At 44.4% G+C, this 19,704-nt stretch overlaps 1 protein-coding gene across 4 annotated transcripts in view; it reads left to right on the top strand.

Moving 5' to 3' along the window:
* The first annotated feature begins 5,933 nt into the window (after positions 1–5,933).
* Positions 5,934–19,704, top strand: part of RASGRP3 (RAS guanyl releasing protein 3) — a 97,615-nt gene continuing 83,844 nt past the window's right edge. For 2 of the 4 annotated variants that reach the window (XM_084899993.1, XM_084899989.1), the window contains exon 1: positions 5,934–6,261. The gene's annotated coding sequence lies outside the window, so the exon portion shown is untranslated. The remainder of the gene's footprint in view (positions 6,262–19,704) is intronic. The other 2 variants (XM_084899990.1, XM_084899994.1) reach the window with 2 other exon arrangements.

The following is a 19,704-nucleotide window of genomic DNA, read 5'->3' as shown; positions in this document are numbered from 1 at the left end:
AAAAACAAGACAACCCAATAACACACCTTCCCTTTGCTCCAGTTATTGCTCAGCCCCTCATGGGACCGAAGTGGCAGGATGGCTCAGTCTGTAGTCCTGCCAGGGCACTTGTGTGTTTCGGAATGGAGCAGCATGAGTCAACAGCTCTTGGGGTCTTTGTTCTCAAACTCCTCCCTCAGATCAGCACCGGTGTTCAGAATTCCCTCCCCACGTTCCTAATCACCAGCTGCCGGGTTCCTCAATTGCTCCCAGCCCTCTTCTAGGAGACACACTTGAATAAAAATTTTTAAAAGTATTTTGCAATTTTGCAGTTACCATTTACTGATTTTCTCCCCACTTCTCTCTCTCTCTCTCTACACACACACACACACACACACACACACACACACACACACACACAGCTTCATCTTATTCACTGAGTTGCCCCAGATTGGGAAGCCAGCAGAAGAAGGAAGAGAAGGTTCTGGGTGACACCAGATTTCTGGGCTGGGTGGCTGCGCTGAGGGAAGCTAGTGCTTCCTGCCTACTTTCCATGGGGAAAACGGTGTCCAGGGTGGAAAAGGCAGCCTGACTGACTGAGGCTCTTTTGGCCTGGGGGAGTTCCAGGACCTGGGGGGAGGGGAGGAAGGTGGGTTTCCACCAGTGTGGGCAGTGGCGGGGCACCGCCAGGCAGCTGGGGAGGACCGTCTCCAGGCAGGTCTGCTCAGGAGTGTGCTTGCATTTAAGTGAGCATGTGCCAGTGTGTGTGTGTGCTTGCTTGTGCATGAGTATCCTCCACTCACACATGCCATCAGTCAGGTGACTGAGGACCAGGTCCAGCCTGTCCTTTAGCTGGGAAGGCAGTTCCTGGAGAAGCCTGCCCAGGTCCCAGGTTATCACAGTTTAGGGAGCCTGGGGCAGCCATAGGTCCCATACCAGCCAGGCGGGCACTCTTCCCACCAGTTGCCAGCCTCCCTCAAGTCCTGGGCCCAGGCCTGGGGCCCGGAGGTCCTAGCTGAGCAGCTGCTGGAGATGGAGATGGAGATGGAAATGGAGATGGAGAAAGCGAAAGCCCAGATCGTCCACCACACGCTCAGGTGTGCCCAGTTTCTCCCTGAGAGGGGCTGCTTCACTGCCAATCATCGCCCTTTCTCCCCGGAAGGGGCGGGAGCCCTGTGGTGCAGCCGCTGAGGCAGGCCTGCACAGGGAGCTGGCGACCAGTTGACCAGGCGGTGCCTCCGGAATGAAATGTGGCTGCAGGAGCCCCTGACAGTCACAGCGCCCTCTGCAGACAGCAAGGTGCCTGTGGGCGGTCAGCTGCGAGGATGCCAGGCGCAGCAGGATGCTGAGAGGGAATGAGCCGCTGCCAGCCCTTAGCCGCCTTGGAAAAGGACAAATGGTCCCGCAGGTGATGTGCAGGAGGGCTCCTGAGAGCTGGCCAGCCTCGGCCAGCCCAGGGCGGGGTGGGGGAGGGTGGCAGGCAAGGACAGAGACACCAGCTCACAAAAGTGGTTGGCAATTCCCTCATTTACTGATGGGATCGCTCTGCAGAGAGAGGGCAGTGGGTGGAGGCTGCTTGTCACCTGCTGCAGGTGGGTTAGCGGCCGCTGGTCACCCGCCGTAGGAGGGTGGTGAGTGGTGGGTGGTGGGTGGTGGGCCGCTGGTCACCCGCTGTAGGTGGGGTGGTGGGTGGTGGGTGGTGGGTGGTGGGTGGTGGGCCGTGGGCCGCTGGTCACCTGCTGTAGGTGGGGTGGTGGGTGGTGGGTGGTGGCTGCTAGTCACTGCTGCAGGTGGCTGCAGGGTGGGTAAGAAGGATGACACCAGCGCTGATCCACCTTTAATGTTACAGCCGTTGACACTTGGGTGCGTTTCCTTCCAAAGTTTTGCTGTGCTCTGCTGTAATAAGGGTAACACAAATCAATAAATCCTGGGTTAAAAATGGATTCGGCTCTTTCCATTTTGGAGCCTGTTGTGTTTTCCCTCCTTATTGTCATCACCTACAATCAAGTAATGTGGCTGGTCATGCGTTTCCCACGTGTTGCAACATTGGCCAGCCCCTACTTGCTTATTGAGCTATTTCTAGGTTTTACTTCTTGGTTCAGGAATATACAAGATCGTGCCTACATATAGTATGCACAAGTTACATGAATAAGGACTCTCGGAATTGAATTCCACGTGTGGCTTATCAAACACCTTGCTTTTTTTTTTTTTTAAGCAAGGAAGCTGTGTGGACTATTAAATCAGCAACCAACCTACCACTTGGCCTTTATTAGACCAGAGTGGCTGCCAAAGCAATAAATTTTGCTCTGTGATGGGTAAATCAGTTTCACTGCCACGCTCCTTCCCATGCTGCCTTTCCTCCTTCTGTCTAAATGTTGTGCAAAAATAAGGTAATGTTGGCACTGCGCTCTTGGAGACCCTAATAACCTCCATCTGCTTCAGAAGTGCGCCACGCACCGTCCCTGTAATGATCTGTTTTCTGCAGACTTTCCTCCCAGTGATGGATTTACTTCCTCCTGCCTCCAACAGTGATTAGCCTCACAGCCCACCTTATGGTGGAGTCCAAGGGCTTTCCCAAAGGAACACACAACTGGCAGGAACAGCAAAATGAGGGTGCTCATGCTTCAAAATCAATAGACAAAACGTTTACCACAGCACCAATTAAAATGTCCTTTAAGTCTTGACAAAATTGAAAAAGCTCTGGACATATATTATGTGAGAGTCTCAAGACTTTCTTCCCTGCGATTGTATGGAAACTCGTGCTGTTTTATTTTAGGTGCATGGGAAAGTGACAGAATGCCAATAGAGACCAAAGTCCAGCACAGTGAAGGCAGTCTGGCTAGATTTTTCCCACTAAACTTTACCAAGGTCTAGACTATCACCTAGACCTTCTGCATTTTGTGAGCAAAGATAAAGTATCATTAAAAATACTACAAGGCATACAGGTTCAGATACCTACATTGCATTCAGTTCATTAGAGCATTAACATACAGAAGTGTGTGTGTGTGTGTGTGTGTGTGTGTGTGTGTGCGTGTGTGTGTGTTGAGGACTTCTGCTTGGGTTTCCTCTATATTGTATAGGTACATTGCAATTCTTTGTAGGTGACTGCAATTTTAAAAATCTATTTCCCTCCAGTTACAGAACCAAAATATTGATAGTTAAAGAAAGCCGCATAGTACCTTTCCTCACAAAGCCTTTGACCTTTTCCCTTAGTGCCTTTTGGGAGAGTCTGTCAGTAGCTTTAGATAAGAGTGCAGAGCCTTTCTGTTTTCATAGATGTTTTAGTGCTTCAGTTCCACCCATGGGCTACAGAGGGAGCTTGTGCAGTTGTCCTTGAGGAGTGAGATATTTCCCTGCAAAGGAGAAGGAATGTTTCCAGAGAACAATGAAAAGCCTGGGAGTTTCTTAGACTTGTTCCTCCTTCTCACACGAGAGCATGGTCTGCTCCCAGAGAAATATTACCCCTTTGGCAGCCAATGTCAGTCATGTACCTTTTGGCCACTCAGAATCTGCAGCTGTTATATCCTGATGGTCATGGACTTCCCTCTTCCTTTCTGCTGTTGCAAGGGGGTCACCTCTCTCTCTCTCTCTCTCTCTCTCTCTCAGAAATGTTTTTCTCCTCATTGGTGCCTGGGATGTAGAGAGTCCCTCCCCAGCTCTGAACTCATCGTGAGCCTATTGTTTCTGAAACACAGGGCTTTGCATGACGGTTACAGATGGACAAGAAATGGCTGGATCAGAAAACAACAATTACTAAGCAAGAATAACTAGGGAGTGGGACCTTTTGTTTTCCTTCAGAGACTTTTAATTTAATTTTTTCATGTTTTCCTTGGGTCAGCCTTATTTCAGGCAACTTGTAATTTTCAAATATACATACATATATTAGTAAAGTTGGCTTTGAATTTATCCATTTATATCACGACTACCCCAAAGTGAGAGCTCCTTTGTCTCACCCTTAAATCTTCTCTTTTTGTGTTTTTGTGTTTGTTTGTTTTTCCTTTTAACTTTTTTTCTTTATTGATTAAGGTATTACATATGTGTCCTTATCTCCCCATTGTCCCCCTCCCCAACCCCCCACTCATGCCCTCGCCCCCCTGTTGTCTGTGTCCATTGGTTAGGCTTATGAAATCTCCTCCCCTTGTTCTTTCCACTGCTTTTGCCTTGTCTGAGGTTGCTTCTCCAAAGTCATTGTGAAATGAGTGTGTCTTCTTCACCGTATGTGTAAAAACTCACCAGCCTAGAAAGCACTCAAAACTTTTCCTTATTCTTACATTAAAAAAAAAAAGTCAGTCGTCTCAAATCCCCTTTAGAAGGTGGACTCTAAATACAGAATAAACAAAACAATTCCATAGACCAGTGATTCTTATAACTTAGTGAGCAACAGAATCACCTGGAGTTAAAACCCACATTGCTGGGCCCCTCACCAGAGATTCTGATCAAAGTGCCAGAGATGCTACTGGTGGGTGAACAGCACTTAGAGCAGCCCCTCCTCCTGAGAAAATCTCTAGCTATTGCTTCCCAAAGTATTACCCCAATGTAAAGAGCAGCTTGTTGATAAGAACTGAGTGTAGGATGATCCATAGACATGTAATAAATAGATCTTTAATAGAACCACATGAAGTAATAACATGTTTTACAGATTCTGTCATGAAAATTAATGTTTTAATGCACACGCAGTGTAAAAATTAAAGAGCACAAAGTCTGCATATCACTATAAGGTTCTCCCTCCTCCCAACTGGTGGGTGGAGTTATGACATTACTGGCATCTGTCACAGAGACATCTCCAAGATATTGAGCCATCAATCAGCGCCTGTCAAAGTGTCCTGGAGCCTACCCCTTCCTGTTCTGCCCTGGGTCCAACCCTCTCCTGTTCCTCCCCTTAAAAAGACCCTCAGATCAGCCACGTGCTGCTGATCCTCCATGTCCAGGTGGCAGCCCGGCTTGGTCCATCCCCCCTCCCAACTCCTTCAATTCTGATTTCTCTACCTCTGTAATGAGTCCCGCCCATTACTGGGGAATAAACTTTACTTTAAAACTCCTTGGCGGTCAGTTTCCTGCGCCTCAAACCTTACAATCACAACCTAAACTATGCCTCCACCCCAGACCTGCACCCCTGCCCCTTTGCAGAATCAACCGTGTTAAGGCCTCTTGTTAGAGTATGTGTACTTAACGTTTTGAGAGAAGAATTAACCTCCAAGATAGCTAATGCCAGTTTACACTTCCATCCCCTACAATATAAATACTTATTTCTCTTCATTTCAATGGTATCAGACAATATCCAAAATGTTAATCTGCCAATTTTAAATGTGAGGAATGACATCTAATTTTTATTTCTGTGTGTGGCGATTATGAGAAGTTAAACAACATTGAGTAGCAAGACTGTGGACAATCTTTTAGTTTTAGTGAAGATGAATGGCCGGGTTATAAATTCAAGCTCATGATTTCTTTTAAGCAAAAGCTCTGGTTTTCCTGTTCACCTGATGACGTCTTCCTTTTGTTGGACTTTGCCTCAAAAAGTACTTCACCTCCTCTTGGAGGAAAAGAAACAAACAGGGTATCGCCAGTTGTTCAACTTCCCCCGAGGAAATTCAACTTATATGGCATTGCTGCGGGGAAGAAGGAACAGATATAGGCTTGTTCATGGCATTTTCCATGGAAAATCATACCTCTCCAAACCTAAGCTTTGCTCATGGTAAACAACAATTCATAGGGATACCGAGACTCAAAGTAATTAAAGAAAATTTTGAGAATGGCGCACACACCAAAGCTGAATTTTCCTTAGCTTGCGTATGGGTGTTCACTTGAAACACACACACACACACACACACACACACACACACACACACACACCTCTAGCACTGCTTTGTGAAATCAGATGCATTTCCTGCCTTCTTCTTTCCTCCCTACTCTTGCGACCCATCTATTTATAGCTCAGGAAAGGAACCAGCTCCTCTGGAGGCAGGAAAACGTTCAGAAAGAATAGGAGGAAGTGTGCCTGCCATTTAGCCAAACAACCTTTAATTCATTGAGCTCAAAGCTTAGCAGCTTCTGTCCTTGTTAGTTGTTAGGCTTAGGCGTAAACAGCTTGCAAATTGTTTTTTTTCCCCCCTCTCCCTATTTCTGAACTGAATTTGGGCAATGGAGATAATGACAACCTTTTGGAAGAGAGAACAGGAGTCTCTAGGAGCTTAGACACGTGGGAGAGAATTGCTAGGGGTGGTGAAGTGGAGAGCAAGAGGCGATAGAGATGAACTGGAAATGATCCCGTGTCGGAGAGGTAAGGTAAGTGTTGGTTTTAAGACTGCTCATGGATGTGTCTACATGTGTATCATGAACTGGGATAGCAGCTACAGACTGTGTATATGACCTGAGGGTAGATCCGGATGCAACTTTCCATGGCGATTTGCTTGTATCTCTGAAACAAGGTAGAAATCAGCCTCAGTTAGGAAACCTGCCATTGTTAATAATAATACATGTTTTTCAAAGTGGTTGTTTCCTTAAGACAACTTTATCTGCACTAAGGTTTTCTTCATTTCGTTATCACCAGGGTGATACTGAATAGTATAAGGAATTTCATTAAAGGTCGTTTTTGAAAAATAATTTCTGGATATTTGCCTGCTTTTCTATCTTTCTTAAAATACTGTTTAATAACCCATGCATCATTTCTTTGATCAATACTGGTTTAGAACACATGTACTGGGCCATCAGGCATAAACGGTCCATGTTAGAAGAGTCATTTTACCTAAATTTAATTTTATGTAAAATTAAGTGTAGACAAAGTTAGTCTGTTTGTATATACAAAGCTTCTTTCTCCTGGACATCATGTTCAGACAAAGGCGAACCTTCTAGAAACACAAAACACAGCACTGAACAGGTCCAGAGATAGAATTTGCTCGCAATAGTTATTGCCATTTAAGTTATTATTTCAAAACCTTCATTCGGCGGCATTTGTTTTCTGAGGGACCAGAGAAACGCCACTGGGTCTGGAACGGGGAAGGTCACGAGGGAATGGATGAAATCCAAGAACAGTTCACATCACCGCAAAAGCTTGAAAAGCTCCTAGGGACATTCCACATTCTTGCAACATTCCTTGACATCAAACAAGTGTGTTTGTTTAAATGATGTACCGTATTTGCATCCACTGCTGATGGTAACTGCCTGTGTGCCCTGGAGAACTGGATGAATCTTACCTCAGTGTCAAACAGCGGGATAAGGTTCTGGTGGTCAGTTGGAAAGAGCAGAAGGAAGTAGGTTGCTGTTGTTTGGCTTTTCCCAGTTTGAGGTTGGTCTGTTTAGAATCTGTCGCAAGGAGATAGCAAAGCTGGAAGCCAGGAAAGCTGAGCCAGCCTGATTGCAACTGGCATAGGAGGCCAAGGCTTCCTCTGTCTTCGTGTGGATTCCTCTGGCTTTCTCTTTCCATAGGGGAACTGAGGGATTCTTTTTTTTCTGATTAGAAAATGATATTTCATCCCATGGAAACTGTGGCAAAGGATGGTATTCTTGAATAGAAAGGGCAGTATTTTTGAGTTGAACTTAGGTTATTAAAAGCTGAGGGAAATAAAATGAACCTGGACAGATACGATGAATCTGAAGAATCAAATAGAACAAAGTCTTAGCATTTATTTCCAGGGCACTCTGGTGCTGCAAAGTCAATTCTGAATTCATTTTATTATTTCTGCAAAGTGAAAAAGGGAACCTAATTAATTGCCACTCTGTGTGGGTTAGAGTCCTTGCTTACAGTGACCCTGTTAACATTGAAGTCCCTTCACTTACTGTTTCAAAGCAACTTTCTTGCTGGGCACATTTGTGTGTTTACATTATGAGAATTAAAATGTTTTAAACACTATTGAAGATATAAGTAGATAAAATTATGATATACGTTTTATTCTAAGATTATATTTTTTCACTTTTAGAAATGTTGTTGGTGATTGTTTTCTGGATGTTCATAGCTACTTATAAATATACTAGAGGCCCGGTGCACAAAATTCATGGGGGGGGGGGGGAGGTCCCTCAGCCCAGCCTGCACCCTGCACAATCTGGGACCCTTTGAGGGATGTCCAACTGCCCCTTTAGGCCCGATCCTACATAAAGGGACAGTCGGACATCCCTTTCACAACCTGGGACTGCTGGCTCCCAACTGCTCTTGCCTGCCTTCCTTCCTGATTTCCCCTAACTGCTTCTGCCTGCCAGCTTTCTCACCCCCAAACCACTCCCCTGCCAGCCTAATTGATGCCTAATTGTTCCTCTGCTAGCCTGTTTGCCCCTAACTGTCCTCCCCTGCAGGCCTGATCCCTCCCAACTGTCCTCCCCTGCTGATCGTCTTGGGGTGGCCATCTGTGTCCATGGGTCAGTCATCTTTGATCACATGGGGGCAGCCATCTTGTGTGTTTGAGTGATGGTTAGTTTGCATATTATTCTTTTATTAGATAGGATTAGATAGGATAAAGACCTGGTGCATGGGTGGGAGCCAGCAGGTTTCCCCTGAAGGGTGTCCCAGATCAGGGTGGGGGTTCCCTTGGGGCATGGGGTGGCATGGGCTAGGAGCCTGTGGTGGTTTGCAGGCTGGCCCCCCCACCCCTGGCAACCCAAGTGGAAGCCCTGGGATCTGGGATTTATTTATCTTCTATAATTAAAACTTTGTAGCCTTGAGTGGAGCCAAGCCTCCAGCTTGCTCCTGGCAGCAACCGTTTTTGTTGGGATTTACTTATCTTCTATAATTGAAATTTTGTAGCCTTAACCCTATTAGACCTAAGGCCCTGAACCTAACTGTCCCTATACCTAGGCTCCTGAGCATTAAAGAGAAAAAATCCTGAGCATGTAGAAAAATATTAGTTACATGCAAACAAGTGGTTAGAATAAGATGGAACTTGGAGACATTGTAGAAAATAGGTCTAAGCAAATTAGGTACAGCAGTATAGCAGCAGATTCTGAAATTACCGAAAAATCAGTACAGCAGTCTGGTAGGGTTAAGCGGAGGCCAGGGCAAGTGGAAAGCTTGGCTTCCTCCATTGCAGGGGAAACCCAAGCCTCCCTCCTGCTCTCTCCAGGGCTGTAGCCATCTTGGTTGGGTTTATTTGCATATTCACTCCTGATTGGCTGGTGGGCATGGCTTGTGGGCATAGCTGAGGCATGGTCAATTTGCATACTACTCTTTTATTAGATAGGATTCCTGAAATGCTAATTATTTAGATAGATTTCTTGGGAATTACTGAATGATTTCACAGGTCTTTTGATATAGTTTGAAACTCCTAAGAATATTTTATGTTATTATTAATATTTTATTATTAATATTTTTTGGTCATTTGGGGAAAAACTGCCAATATTTTTTTAGCTACTCTATCAATTAAATAGAAATGTATTTCCTGGTTTCCAGCATTACTGCTATGATCACTATGTGCTTACAGGTTACATAGTATAGCCACCTGGTCCTCACATTTAAATGTAAGTGTGAGGGGATAGTGTGAAATGGTGAGAAATTTAGATGTTAGCAAATGAATCCACAATTTGTCTGGTGTGTTGGAGTGGGATATAAGGAGAAACATGCCTAGATCAGGCAGCCATACCTGTGTGGGGAGAGGGAGTCACATATTGATTTTCGTGCCTAGAAGCAGCTTAAATGCAGATTAGTGGCCTCTGGAGGTTTTTCTCCTGTGCTCTCAGCCCTTCACATTCTATATCACAGCTCGGAAGCAGCACCATACAATCAAACCATGTTTATTGAATCCTCCTCCTTGTAGTACAATCTCTGCCTGTGGTAAACTTAGCAAGTTTACTTGGAGAAAGAGAATTAATAGAGGGCACAAGGCATCCTATATATGGAACCACGTGAATGAGGTAGAGAAGGAGTACCAGATAAGAAAGGCTTGATCCAGGCAGGTTTCATGGAGGTCTGAGGTTGAGCTGGGCCTGGAAGGGCAGGAGGAGATCTGATGGGTACAAGAAGACGTAAGAATATCCAAGACAAGAGTGGAGCTGTGTGCATGGGCAAAAAGAGGAATGTACTTGGGTTGCCAGGGGAAATATAGAATTCCCATTTAGATGTGATTTTTTTTCCACATAAATAAGTACTTTCTTTCTTTCCTTTTTTTTTTTTTTTTTTAGTACAAGTCTGTCCTATTCCATAGGTGTGTATGAAGCCCATTGCACGGACATACTTACACAAAGTATTATTTGTTGTTTATCTGGTTCAGATCTAATTGGGTGTCTGTTTTTTATTTCCTGAGCCTGGCAACCATTCCAGGGAATGGTGCGTCAACCAGCTCAACAGGAGCAGAGACAATGAGCATGTGGAGGAAGAGAGGAGCATCTGGAGGCGGGTGGGGTCAGACTGTGATGGGATGGCAGTGCCAGACCAAGCAGTTTGGAATCTAATTCAAAGACCCTGGGGAGCCTCTGTGAAAGGGGAAATGACATCAATAAGATCTGCCCATTTGAGGCAGAACCTGGGGGGTAGAGAGAGCAGGCCTCCAAGGCCTGAGTACTGGTGACATCAGAGAGAAAGAAACCAGATGGACACACATTAGAGAGCACATCGACTTGTTTTGTAAACTAATTGAATATGGTTATCGAAGGAGAGGAAGTGCAAGAGAGGATGGTACGTTTTATGTCTATTAGAAGAAATAGTCAATCAAAGAGACAGCAGCAGGCCAGGGAGTCGGGAAGGGAGATGAGGTTCCAGACATGTTAAGTTGGAGGTGATGATGGGATAATTAGGTAGAAATAATAAGTGGACAGACGGGAATGGGAAACAGCTTAGGAGGGAGTTGAGGAATAATGACAGGGGTAAACATTGACTGAACATTTACTGAGTGCCAAGCCTTTGGTAGCCATTCTATTATGTGATGCTCACTATCACCTATGAGCAGGTTCCCTTGCTTGCCACATTTTATAGATGAGAAAACAGAGGCTCAGAGAGGTTCTGTAACTTGTCCAAGATTATCTAGCGAGGGAGAGACAGACAGAAAGTGGAGGCCAGGTATGTATGAGGTCAAAGCTCCTGCTAACACCCACAGGGAACATTGAGGATCAACTCTGGGTTCACTTTCTCCTGCATAGATCTAAGCGTCCCCATTGCTCATGCTGACACCCAGTTCCTAACAAGATGACTGGTCCTCAGTGCCTAATTGTGGCAACCCTTGGAATTCTGCACCTTTTGATGAATCTCCTTGGGAAAAGGGAATAATTTACATACAGAGATTTTCTTATTTATTTATTACCTAGATTGTTTTTTCCCCTCGGCACCTCATTTTCAATTTCTCCTCATTTATCTGGTGAAATAAAGATCACGAGGAAAAGAAAACATGACCAAGAATAGTGTTCAACTCCTCTCTCTGTCCCTGGCTGCCCTCTAGTGGCAGTATGAGGTAACGATGCTCAGCCCAGCCCAGGAACTGCACAGCCAGCCACTAGATGCAAATCCCTTAGGAAAGCAAGAATTCACAGAATCACTGCAGAATCATCTGCGGGCTCTTCAATGATTTGGAGCCTAGTTGTGCTGGGAGATTCTGGTGAAAGACTTCGTGGAATTACACACACCCTTAACAGGTGGCTCATCCAGAGGACATTTTGCACAAGTCAGTTTGGGGTTTATCTTGAACTTTGTAGTCATTGAAAGTATTTTACTTGTTGAGATCCAAGATGGCCATGGAGTAGGTGGAAGGTACACTCACCTCCTCCCAGGAACAAACTTGACTTACAGCTAAAATATAGAACGATCAACCTGAATCACCAACTGAAGAGAAGTCTTATAAGCAAAGATTTACAGAAGAAGCCACCTGGAGACTAGTAGGAAGGGTGGATGTGTGAGGAGAAAAGGGCTGGCCTCACTTGGACAACTCCTTGAGACCCCATCCCACTGCAGAGGTTGGCAGGCACCCGTGGGTGGCAGCTACCTTGGTGTCCCCTGAGACTTTGGCTGAGTGGCCTCAGACTCAGCACTGGCACTGAGTGTGAATCCCTATCAGTCTGGTGAACACCACTCTGCCTACCTCCTGACTCACTGAGAACTTACCTGACGCAACTGAGCCTAACAGGCGGAGGCAGGTCTCAGGGTGCCTTGGGCCTTTTGCTGACCTGCCCTGGACTAGGTGCTGGTAAAAGCCAGCCTTGGTATGTGGCTCTGCCCTTCACATGCACACCCAGATCTGGCCGAGGCAGCCACAAACGGTGGATTGCTTTCTAGCTCCAAATAGGTTATCTGGGGCCAGTCACAGACAGCATCTGGCATTGACCTGCACTGGAGTCCCTCCCAAGAGGCCCCAGAATCTACATACCCAGTGGCAGGCTGCAGACCACATCAGAGCAGGACCCACTGGGCTCCAGAAGCCACACATTGCCCCTGCAAAGGCAAAATTTGCTTTGTGTGGTCAGCATCCACACAGTAGCTGGTACATGATGGTCTGGGCCATTTCCCATAGGCAGGCCGTCTAAAGTTGACCCTATTTACAGGGGGGCAACAGCAATCCAGTCTCAACTATAACAGGAAGGCTCACATCACCCATGCAAGGGACATTCCTGGAGCACCTTGCTTGGGTGATAAAAAGAATTAAATGGCAATCAATATATACCTATCAATAATCACTTTTAATGTAAATGGCTTAAATGCTTCAATCAAAAGACATCCAGGGTAGTTGAATGGATGAGAAAACAAGACCCATGTATATGCTGTCTACAAGAGACCTACCTTAGTACAAAGGCACACACAGACTGTAAGGGATGGAAAAAGACATTTCATGCAAATGAAAAATTTTAAAAGCTGGGATAGCAATACTTACTTCTGACAAAATATACTTTAAAACAAAGGCTACTGTAAGAGACAAAGAAGGACACTGAATAATGATAAAGGGAGCAAGCCAGCAAGAGGATCTAACCCTTGTAGGCATTTCTGCACCCAACCTAGGAGCACCTACATATATAAAGCAAATCTTGCTGGACATAAAGGGAGAGATTGACAGTACTATGGTCACAGTAGGGGATGTTAACACCTCATTGATGTCAATGGATAGATCTTCCAGACAGAAACTCAACAAGGAAACCGTAGCCTCAAATGACAAACTAGACCAGATGGATGTAACTGATATTTTTAGAGCATTTCACCCCAAAACAGTAGAATATCCATTTTTTTCAAGTGCACATGGAACATTTTCTAGGAAAAATATTTCACTTGTTTATCTTGTTGGGAAGGCACATATATCAAGTTTTGTTTTCAAACTTTTAACGCACACATGCATCTTCATTGTTAGGAAAATGCCCTAGACCTTTTATTCTAAATACTTAAAAATACATCACGTGTGTTTTTGTAATAAATGGATATCGTTTAAGAATGTATCCTAAGGAAATATTCATAGATTGAGACAAAAATGCACTCAAAAGACTGCTTCCCTATCTGTAACAGACAAATATACAAAATAGGGAAATTGCTAAATAATATTTCATGATATGGAATTTTATATGCACGTTAAAGTTTATTAAAGTTGTTAATGGCATTGGAAATTATTCATGATAAACGTTAAATGAAAAAGAAAAGGCAAACATTATATTCATGGTGTCACATGTTGTCTTAAACATTATATATGTACATACGAAAAAGAGTTAAGAACTAAACATTCACACAATGAAATGTTAACAATAGGAACCTCTGGTCAGTAGGGGTAATGATGATTTTTATTTTTCACTTTGTCTCCAGAATAAGCGCGTCCTACTTTTATTGTCAGGAACAAAAGCCAGTTGGTTTTTTAAGAGCGGAGAGCTAAGTCCCAGTGCTCTAATTTCTGGCTGTCATGGCTGCCAGTCACGTTTCTGCTCCGTCAGCCCCCTTCACGGCCTCTTTGCCCTGGTCGAGGGCTGCATCCTGTTTGTGACAGCGTAATTCATGGCAATGGAAAAAATGATGATGCGCTCGCCTGGCCTATGACTTCACTGCATTCATCGGCGACAGGAAACAAAGGCACACACTCTTTTTTTCTCTTTCGTAATTGTTTTAGTAATAATTGACAATTGGAGGAAATGAATGGCAGAAAACAATTATGGGGAGAAAGGACGGTCAGCAAATATCAGCCTGGAAAATGCAGGGGAGCCAGGCTGCTGCAGCGGTCCCAGCGCCTTACAGAGATGGCATTGTTCTGTTCTCGGCAGACTCCTGCAATCACCGTTGTTTTTACCAGCAGTTACCCAATTCTTTGCTGGCAGCAATGGCCCGCCAATATGTTTTTAATTCAGTAATCTGGTAAGCCCACCTCAGGGATTTGGTACTGAATTTTTGATGTACATTGATATTCAGGATTCAGATGACCCCCTGTCCCCCATGCTTGTGCCCAGTAATAATGCTTCTCTAATAATCACTAGCCATATTTTGGCCATACATAGAGTCTTCAAAGTTTGATTTTTTTTTCATTAAGCTTTAAAAAAATTCCCTCTTCTGTTCCCTGCAAAATGATTCATAGTCTTCATTTTAGCAGCAACAGAATAGAGAACAAGCAACAAAAACTCAAAAGAAGTGAATCCATGATTCACTCAGTGTCCATGCTGTGCCATGAGCAAGGTTAATAAGGATGGAGATGGAGATGAGGGCTGTGCTATCAACTAGGAAAGCGCTAAGGAAGCCCAATATTACATACACCGGGTGACATTTCCCTCTGATGTGTGTCCAAGACATTGACCTGTCCTACCGGGGGCCACTAAACCTCTCTGGGTGGGAGAACTAGCCAAACAGGGGCTTCTTCCACCTTTATTCTAAGACATATTCTCTTCTCATGAGTCTGACTTGGAGTAAAATCCTGCATCAGCTCTGACTTCCAGTCCTAAGGACCACTCACTGGTCATGCTCTGTATCATGGAAGCCTCCAGACCAGAGCTGGCCAATAGAAATATAAGGAAAGCCACATGTGGGAGTCACCTGATGTCATGTTACATTTTCCAGCGGTCACATTAAAAAAATTAAAGAGAAGAGGTAAAATTAATTTTAAGAATAGAATTTACTTAGCCAAACATATCTGAAGCATTGTCATTTTAACATGTAATCAAGGTAAAAGAGAATTGAGATAGTTTGTGTTGTTTCTCCAGCAGCAAGTCCCTGAAATCCAGTGTGTGTTTTGCGATGACTAGATATCTCAGCTCACAGAAGCCTCATTTCATGCGCTCAATAGCTTCAGATGCTCAGTGGGTATTGCGTTGGACGGTTCAAATCTAAACAGAAGAGCTACGGTGCTGCCTGTTACATAAACAGCATTTGAAGACCAGGCTGTGAGATTCTCCTATCTGTTCAGGACTCAGAGTCCTCTCCGTTATGATACATTCAGCTGGCCATTCTCAAGGGCATCAAGCTAAGCTGAATAATTGAAAAGCAATAATTGCAAGCAAAGGATTGGCAGTTTTTGAGTCTGAGCCTGTTAGAACAATCCAGTTGCTTATTTAGGTGCATAACTATGGATTTTTATAAGAATAATGGGAGTTTAAAAAGATGCCCAATTTTGAGATCAGAACTACATGATTGTAAGAAACTTTATGACATTTTCGAGTGAATGTAGGCATAGAAATAGATTACATTACCCAGGCTAAAATTAACTTCCAGGAAGCAATATAGACATTGTGCTCTTACCAATACACAAAAACTATTACAAAGAAAGAAACCTTTAGCAATTCTCTCACACACACACTTCTAACAATGTGACTGCTTGCTGATGTCTTTTTCTGCATTCTGCATTGTCTTTTGGAAGGGTCGGAAATATGCCTCAATAATCTTGTGTAACTACTCTGCCCTGGGGACTCTCATGGCAGTCAGCTGGAGGATAAAGATAGCTCTGTGTGCTAAATATGGAGCTACAAAAATAGAACTGGTGGGAGTGGATACAACTAAAGGACGGGAAGATTCTTATGGCCCTGCCCATGGCAGAGACCTGGACCAAGGACCCCTGAGGGGCCGGCAGTGAGTTGCAGCCAACTGAAACGATCCTATTTAGGCTCGTTTCTTATTCCATCAGGGTTCCGTTATGAAGTTAGTCAGAAAAATTATAAAATCAAACTAAAAGTTAAAGACATTTAAAACATAAATAATGGCCATGCATTGCATGATTTACACATTGGTCATGCTCCAAAAACTTGTTTTTAAGAATGTTATTAGTCCTCTGAATTCACTTTTCATTTTTTCCATAGAAACTAAGTCATAAATAGTGGTTGGAATGTATACCTAAAATACCATATTATTTAACAATAAAATTGTTATAGTGTATTCACTATGTATTATGTTAAATAATTCTTTATGAAATCATAATCTATAATAATAAAAGCATGATATGCTAATTAGACTGGTTATGCTATGCAGCAGCGATTTTCAACCTGAGAGCCCCAAGGATATGTGACACATGCAGGACCTGAGGCTTCTTTTCATTTAGACCGTCAAATAGAGAAACGATAACAGCACTACAATAGCTGTCTGGTGTGAATGAATCAAAATCATCCTTCTATATTTTTGGTCATATTGGCAAAAAATATATTTTTTGGTGTGCCACAGAATTTTAGTAATTGGTTTATGGGTGCCATAAGGATGAAAAGGGTTGGAAACCCTGGCTCAGATTTCCCCCTGGAGCCTGGGGAGGTTGGAGGGAGTGGAGAGAAGGGGAGGAAGTGGGGGGAGGTTGGAGGAAGTGGGGAGGGAGGTGGAAGGGAGGTGTGTACAGCTGGCCTTTGCATAGAGTGTGCTTTCTAAGCCAGTATTTACAGCTTCATGAGTGCCATTCCTTATTGGATCCTGAATTTGCTGCCATTGCTTTTTCTAATCACTAGTAAAGGAGGAGGGGGTGGCGAGGTCAAGCACTAACTGGCCTTCAGGCAAGGTTAAGAAATCAGGATTGAGTAGGGCAATGGTTAGTTTCAGTAATCAGCAAGGGAATTCAGAGACATATAGGTGAGTTGAGGTATGAATGTAGCTCGAGGAACGAGAGCCTAGGCCAAGAAAATAATGTATTCCTCTGACTTTCCTCTTCTGAATCACCTTCCTGGAATTTCTCCTGGCTGGACCTGTATCTGAAGCCACTCCCATCCTTCCCATCAGTTAACCCTTCCTTCTTCAGTATTCTCGACTTTCGATGTCTTTAGCTTTTAGGGCTCCCTCCCCCTCCACCCCCTCCACCCCCAAACATCCCTATTTCTTCTTTGCCATGAAAAATTACAACCCCATTTACCTATCTGTACAGTTGCCCCCTGTAATATATTTAATCACATGATGTTTGGTGAAATTTCTTTCATCCATTCAGCTATTATTGCCTCTATAGTTAATTTTCCAGGAATTTCTTCTCTCAGCAACTTAATTCCTTGAGCCATATTTTTTGCTTTATTTATTTATTTATTTATTTATTTATTTATTTATTTTTTAATCTCTTTAGTCCTGGCCGGTATGCTCAGTTGTTGGAGTGTTTGCCTGGGCACCAAAAGATCTACTGGCCCTGATTATGGTGCAAGTAGAAAGCAACCAATCTCTGTGTCTCTCTCACATCGATGTTTTCCTCTCCCTCCCTCCTTTTCTCCTTCTCTCCCATTGTCTCTAAAAATCATTGGACAAAATATTGATATATTCCTGTGTAAGTATTGATAGTGATAATAATAATAATAATAATAATAATAATAATAAACCCTTTGGAGTGCTTCAGTGTTCCCAATTGTCTATCCACAGATAAATATAAGAAGTGCATTTCTACAATACGCAATGGCTTTCTAAAGTACTTTTCCCCATGAGGCAAATGTTGCCATTCCCACTTTATTGTTAGTTATTAAGAGGGACTCACAGTGGGAATGTGATGGGCTCACTACTCTTGAGCTGGGTGGAGGCAGAGCTGGCCTTTTGATCCTTCCTCTGATGCAATTTCTACTTTAGCACCCCAGTGATCAGGCCGGGATCACAGGCTCTGAGATAACGGGCTGGGAGGGGCCTGGGGAGATGCTGTTTACAGGCGGTGCATGTGTGACGGCTTAGTCTTCCAGGGTCTTTCGTACAATTTCCTGCACACGGACCCCTATCCGTGCACGGTCAGCAGAGGCCGGGAAGAGCCACGTGGCCTCCTTTTGGAAAATGACTAAGGCATGAACTTCTGGGCAGAAGTTTCCATCGGTTTTCCAGATAAGCTTGATGAGAACCATCCCTGCAGACCTGCAGATCCCATTGGGGAACGGGTGCGTTGTCCAGTGTGGCCTGGGCAGGGTGAGCTCCCATTTCTCAGAAGCTCCAGCCCCGCCTGCAGGGCAGGCCTCTGTCCCCTCAGAGCTCTCCTGGGGGAAGGGCTGGGCAGTGGGGACAGACCGGAGCCCCCCTGCCCTGAGGGCCTCCCTGTCAGTAGGAAGGCCTCTATCTCCTCTGTGGCCAACGGGCATCTGTCGGACACCTCCACTTGAGGTCCATTTACCACACTGCTGAGGTTATGGTGGGGACCAGTTAGTTCTCTTTGCCGGTTCTCTTTTCGTCTCCCTTCCACTTCCCTCCCTCTCCCGCCTCCCCACCAAGTTTGTTCCCTTTGTTATTTTTGGTATAAAGAACTTTCAGTTAATTTCAAGGCTTCAGAAAAGCAGTTCAAAGAGGTTGATTTGGGGGAAGATGTCTGATCTTTTTATCTGTTCAGGCACGTGTACACACACACACACACCCTACACCCATGGAGCTGAACTCACTGAAGATGGATCCATGTACTTATTATTTTGTCAGAGTAAGAAATGTCCAAACCTATGGACATTTGAGCCAAACTGATGACAATTGTCAGGAAGCAGCAAAATCTCAATGGAGCAAGAAAATGCTCCGGAGAATGGAGAAGGGCGGTTTCGAAGCCTGTTTTATATATTAGAACAGTGGTCCTCGAGCCACATGCAGCTCTTTGGCCCCTGGGAGTGTGGCTCTTCCACAAAATACCACGGCCTGGGCGAGTCTATTTTGAAGAAGTGGTGTTAGAAGAAGTTTAAGTTTAAAAAATTTGGTTCTCAAGAGAAATTTAAATCGGTGTACTATTGGTATTTGGCTCTGTGGACTAATGAGTTTGCTGACCACTGCCTTAGAACAAAAGGAAGAGATGTAAGGTCACCTGACCTCCCTTGGTGGCAGATGAAGGGGATGGGGGAGAGCTGAGCAGAGAAATCTCTGAGATTGGATACTAAGCGAAATGGAGAGAGGATGGGGCACCAGGGTAACAGGGAGGGGCCCTGTGGCCGCACGCTGGTGCCAAGAAGTTAACCCTGAGGGGTCTGGATAAAAAGGTCCCTCTGACATTCAAAGGTATGTTATCTTCGGTGCAAACAGACAACAGACAGGCTCGCATACTGCAAAGATTGACCTTGTCAAGGGCTAGGACTGACTCCCACCACGACCCGCTTGTAGTTAGGGACTTCCATGGCAGACCACCCTGTGCGGTTACTTTTGGTCTCTGCGTTTGAGAGGCCACCAGGCGGGTCTCTTCTGAATTTGTCAGGTTTAGCATGTGGCCCCTTTTACTCCCACAACTTAGTGATAGTCTTTGCATTGTCATGGTGAGTTCAGTCTGCACGGATTATTGTTATTGAAGTATTAATAATGTCAAGTGTATTTCCTGTTGTCATTCTTTTTCTCTTCTCTCCTGCTTTCTTTTCAGTTTTTCAAGTTTTCCTTATTCCATTTCCCCCCGTCAAGTGTTTTGGAAGTTATGTAATCTATTTTTTTTTAGCAGCTACACTTTGAATATGTATTTGATTTAACAACACCTATTATTAATATCT

Source organism: Pipistrellus hanaki (assembly GCF_964339955.1).
Source record: "Pipistrellus hanaki genome assembly, chromosome: 12".
NCBI lineage: Eukaryota > Metazoa > Chordata > Mammalia > Chiroptera > Vespertilionidae > Pipistrellus > Pipistrellus hanaki.
This window is presented reverse-complemented; position numbering and strand designations above follow the sequence as displayed.